Source organism: Telmatherina bonti, assembly GCF_933228915.1.
Source record: "Telmatherina bonti genome assembly, chromosome: 7".
Taxonomy (NCBI): Eukaryota; Metazoa; Chordata; class Actinopteri; order Atheriniformes; family Telmatherinidae; genus Telmatherina; species Telmatherina bonti.
The window spans coordinates 30,923,514-30,929,513 of NC_136625.1; positions in this window are offsets into that span (position 1 = coordinate 30,923,514).

The window sequence follows — 6,000 nt, forward strand, 5'->3', positions numbered from 1 at the left end:
TCTGCTCTCACTTGGGCGCAGGCTGTCAACACATTAAATAGTAGAATCTGTATATACATGTGTGTTTGTGTGTGTGTGTGTGTGTGTGTGTGTGTGTGTGTGTGTGTGTGTGTGTGTGTGAGTGTGTGTGTGAGAGAGAGAGACAGAAGAAAAAATAGAAAGTGAAAACTCAACAGTAACACACAGTACGAGTGAAAAAGAAGAAATTAATCTAAAGAAGGAAAGCAGCAGTCAGGATCAGGCAGTTTTTATTTACTTCTCTTGTAAATGTGCATTTCTTTTATCTGATCTGCAAATCCAAACTCTCTCCTAACTCTTTCCCTGGTATTCTTTTATGTGTTTTAAAACTGCATTAATGTGTGTGTGTATGAGCTTGTGTGTGTTTATTTATCATGCCGAAGTCACATCGCTAATTAGTCCCTGGGAGAAGCCCGAGGCCATTTGCAAAATCCCACTGATTAAAAACAAGTCCAAATCCAACCTTGTGTCGCATATGCATACACACAAACATACCAATACACACACACACACACACACATAGATGCACATATACAGTTTGCACTTGCACATCCATGTCAGCGTGTACACTGAGGAAAGCTTCTTACTGTCAAGGCTGGAACACGTGTGGGCGAGTGTTTGTGAAACGGAGCTCGTGCACGCATGTTGAACGGCTGTTGAACGGGTGTTAGAGAGCTGTCAGTTGTTAAGGCCAGTTTAATATTTAAAGTCACCGTCTAAAGTTATCAAACCCCAGGGCAACTCATGTCACACAGGAAACACGCGCACTTGGACGCACACGCTTGAAGCCTTCAGGAGCCTCGGCTTGTCACAAATCACACTCAAGATGTCAAGGGCATTGTGCATTAGCAAGTGTGACAGACAGAAGCAGAAAGAACGACAGAACGAAACAGAGACTCTGCACAATGTTTTTTTTCCCCCTTTCTTACTAAATTTTGAATTATATTTACATTTCTGCACCTCCCTCAGCCAATAAATGAAATCCATGCTGATCAATCCGATTTACATTTTAATTCAAGCAAAAGAAGAATGATATGATGGATGGAAATGGAGAGATGAGGCTGGAAAGAGGAGAAAAGAAGGAGGAGATAGTGACAGCATGGAAGGAAGGAGGAGGGAGTGAGGGATGATGGGAGAGGCAGAGGAGGAGGAGGAGGAGGAGGAGGAGGAGGAGGAGGGAGATGGTGATAAATTGCTTTGAACTTTAATGGACGTCTCAGATGCTCCTCTGGTGATGTGTTCGGACAATACAAAACATTACTGGCACACGTGAGGACTGATTATAGCTGACAGCCAAAGAGGCCTGTCCCCATCGACCTACACACACACACACACACACACACACACATGCTCGACACAAAACACACACGGCCATGCACACAAGCTGTACGATAGCTCTCCAAAAAGTCAGCTGAAGGAAGAAGGCAGGGTGGAAACTTTGCAGCGGGAATGTGTGGATGAGACGGAGCGAACAGATGAACTGTTGGGTGATAGAAGCAGAAGGGAAGAGAGAGGAGGCAAAGTCCAGAGGGAGAATCAGAGAAGAAGGAGGAAAGATGGAGGGGAGGAAGAGGAGTTGGTAGGCGAAGATGTTGCCATATGGTCAGGGTTGAGTTCAGACAAATAAAATGTTGCCTTTTTCTTCACAATGGTTAACCACGTACAAATGAATCGCTAATGGAGCCCTCACTCATAGCGACAGACACACCCATTCACACTGACACACTCACGCATGCACGCACGCACACACATGCACAATAGCTGACATGAGAATGAAACTCAAAGATATTCACACAGAAGGAGCAATAAATGTCCATGGAGGAGGATGGGGTGTGAAGCAGGGAGGGTTGTTTGTGAGGCTGGAGCTCTTGGTGTGTGTATATGTGTGTGTGTGGAGCCGTGGATCATTGGAAACGCCCCACTTCCCTTCCACCCGGCTGCCTCTCTGTCAGTGTGTCAGTGTTTGTGTGCAGGCCAGTCTTTGTGTGTGCTTGAATGAGGGGTTTGTCCCTCAATCTGTGCCCCTCTACTTCGCCAGATTTCTAATGTTTTTCCAATGATGATTTAGGCTTTGTGTGATCGTGCCTGTGTGTGTGTGTGGGAGAGTGTTTGTTAGTGTGCATCCAAGGGCTCACTCAAACCTCTCTTTCTGTGCACCCTCCGCCCAGCTATTCTTCATGGTGCTGCTTTGTGCTTCTTTTCTAAGTGTATGTGTGTCTCTCTGCAACAACAAAACTGCTAGTTTAGTCTCCATTTGGTGCTTTCAGTAAAGTGAAAGCGGTCAACATCGGATATTAAACAGCGAAGCGCAGAAACTTCAAATTGTGTATGCAGCGCTTTATGCTCCTGCTGATGAATTTTCAGAGTTTACCGTAAGATTTACGTTTCATTTCCTCCCTTCCAGACAGCTGTTGTGCTCTGATCATTTCAGATGGAATTAGGCCCGCAGACGTTTAACAGATTGTTATGAGGTAAAACTTCACAAAGAAGAAGGATTTGCCACCTGATAATTCAGAAAACTTTTTTGGAGGTTCTTTTAAGGTTCTAAATGAAAACTTTAATGTCAGCCAACAAAATAACTCAAAGCTGTTAACAAAAGAGACCTTGGGGCCTTGTAGGAAGGACACACTGTGTCCAATTTTTGTTGAATAAAGCAGATGCTTATGAAAGTGTACACTTTTCTAGGATCTTTGGATGTCAGTGTTGGTTTGTTGAGTCATCATCCATCCATAAATCATCCATCCTTTGGACTGAAAAGACTGGTACATGCATATTTCTTACAGTACATCCCGTTTTCAAGCATATTTCACATTTTTGCATACCATGTATGCCTGTTGTCTCAGTCTTTTTTAGTCAAATGAACTATCACGTGATTTTACAGAATTTCTTTTATTTGTCCTTTATTAAACCAGGAAAGCCACCCTGAAATGCAATGCCTCGACTTCCAGGGAATCTTGGTGAAGAATAACAGTTTCCCATAAATGTTTCATTTAAAAAATTTTTTAATGTTAATAAAATCTAAAATAGAATCACAAAGACAGGATGAGATACAATAATGATGCATGCATGTAAATAACAGTCCAAGACAGACAAAGTATTTCACAGTTGTGTTTCCAGCTGTGAATGGAAAGCACATTTAAAATGGAAAAAAGTCAGGTTTAGGTAAACATGTTTCCTTTAACCTAATCAGCATAAATAATAAGACATTAATTTTCATCAGGCTATTTGATTCACAGTTTGTTTGAGCCATAAAGAAAACAAACAAAGAATCCAATGTAATTAGGTGCCAACAAAGTTCTGACTTTGGTTCTTTTTCAAAACGAGTTTTGATTTAAAAGTGAGATCTACGATAACTAAAACATTTCATGCAATACTTCTACAGCTTGATTTAAAGAAGTCGCTGCTATAAATGACTGAATCATCAGCGTATATATGTATTTCAAATATTAATAAATAGCTGTTTTTATTCATTCATAAACAAAATCAAACAATTTAATGACAGCATGATGAAATGCTTTTCTGTGTTTTTGTATAAGTGGCTTGATATGTTTGTTTCATGATGCAGTGGTGTGGGAGGAAGAAAATCGATTCAAGTTTTCCTTAGATTATTTAGAAAATGGTTAAAAGTGATAAAAGGTTTATAGCACTTGTAATAAAAGAGAGAAAGCCACTGATGTGGTCCATTATTAGAATGCATGAACAGACAGCTGACATGTCTTAGTCTCTGTTAAGTAGGTCAGAACTTTGAGGGATTTCACCAAAAAAAAAAAAAGGATTGAAGACTAGTCAGGAAGTCTACAAAACACTTGTCTTGGCGCGGTGGCAGAGAAACCCCCAAAGTGACTGTTTATTCTGTGTGAATAGAAGATGAGCTCCGAGAGCATGTATCAGTCTGAACAAGAATCTGAATGTTTCATTGCAAGACAATAGGGATATATTTTGTATTAATGTTTCACGACGGTGTGTTTATCAAGGCGTGAAATGTATATGTGTGGATACAGGTGACTGCACACCCGCTCCACTTTTACTTCCTAATGAAGGTTTGAGGTTTGAGGACTGAGGTGTTGTGTGCTAATTTATGCCTCGATGCCTCCTTTTTTGGGCTTATTCACATGAGGATGACCTGTGAGCTCCAGCGTGTGGCAGGCATGTGTGTGTGCGTGTTGCAGAGTGTGTGATCGTGTGTGGGCTTTGAGCTGGTGAGGGGGGTAGTGGAAGTGGGAACAAGGGGACTATAAAAGATTTAGCTCCTCTGGCTGTATTGTTTTGGAGATAAATGTTTCCATTTAGTGATCATGCATGAGTTATAACTCCCAGGACATGACTTATGCTGTTTGTGTGTCCTCACCCTCTCACACCCTCTGTGACTTTAAACAGTGGCCAGACCCCCTATGAACGGAGGGGAGTAGAAGCAAAGACAAGATCTTTTTTTTGTGAATTGATATTTCTGCTGTGCAAATGGAAAAGTTCTGTTGGATTCTTTACATTTAGCTTTGCACATGATGCAGATAAATGAGCACATGCACAGGGAAGTCTAACATGAAGCAGACCTCCGTCTACAGGTGATCACAGACATGGGTTTCGGAGCAAATGGGAAATATTTCATCTCAGGTTTTCTAAGAGAATAACTAAACAGTCGTCCTAACTGTGTAAATCTAAATCTTTTGTAACACTGAGTAAGTTATAAAAAAAAAAAAACCCAAAAGAACAGTGTGAAACAATGTACATGTAGCTGTGTGTGTGCGTGTGTGTGTGTGTGTGCATGTGTGTGTGTGTGTGCACATCCATGGTAAGCCATGGAGCACTTCAAACCAAGGGCCTAATCAGCACCCCATAGCCCACCCACACAACCTCTTTCTGTATCTCTCACTTCTGCTCATCTTATTTTCAGTCCCTCTCCCCCTCCTACAGTCTTGCCTCTGCATCCATCCCGCTCCCTTCCAGCCCTCCTTTTTTTCATTACCCTTCCCCTCTTCCTGCACCCCCCTCGAGATGGCAGCAGCAGTGGTGGTAGAGTGGGGACCCCAGGGAATGCTGGGCGCGGCAGCAAAAGTTTAGCTTGGAGGTCAGCTGAGTGCATTCCCCGTGCTGGTGGTGATGTTGGTGGGTGAAGATGTGTCAGGCTGATCTGGGATCTGTGTCCCCAGGGAGCAGGCAGTGACAAGGCTGCTGGCAAATGCTATGACGCTGCTGAAATATTAAAGCTAATGGGATTGTGGCGCCGCTCGCTTGCATGTGTGTTGGCATGCATGTGCCAGCGTGAGCTTGTGTTGCTCATAAGTTGCAGCTACTTGATGTGAAGTGGAGTGAACAAAGTGGAATAGAGATGGATAATGCATTACACTCAAAACAATGGCATGGAAGAGAGAGTTTGGACTACGAGAGAGCAAAACCTACTTGTGAGAGTGAAAAATGATGGAGGGGGGGAAAAGGGGAAAGAATGTGGGGTGTAAGAAGATGAGACATGGGGAGATAAAGGGTAGGAGAAGCACAGCAAGGAATGGAAAAGGGGTGATGTAGGAAGGGAAAGGAAAGGAAACAAGAGTGAAGAAGAAAGTAAGTGAAGAGAGTCACATAAAAATGAGAAAAAATGAGAGATGGTTAAGATCCCTCAGCTGCCAATAAGGAGGCATGTACACACTTATACACATACACGCACACACACACACAGAGCGGCTTCAAGCTATCATACACATCGCCTGGAGCACAATACAGCTCGTTAGTGGGTACATGCTCAAAATGAGTCCTCCCTCTCCCTCTCTCCATCTCTCAAGCAGTTGTCAATGTTATTATTTCCAAATGAATACACACAAATGCACTACATTGTCTGACAGAAATATGCTATAAATACACTCCGTATGGCAAACACATAGAGAGCCACGTTGCAAAACACTGAACTCTATAATGCTATATGTTTGGAGGAGGGAGAACAAGAACAACAATTAAAAATACAGTAGTAGGTTGAGCGGGTGTGTGTGTGTG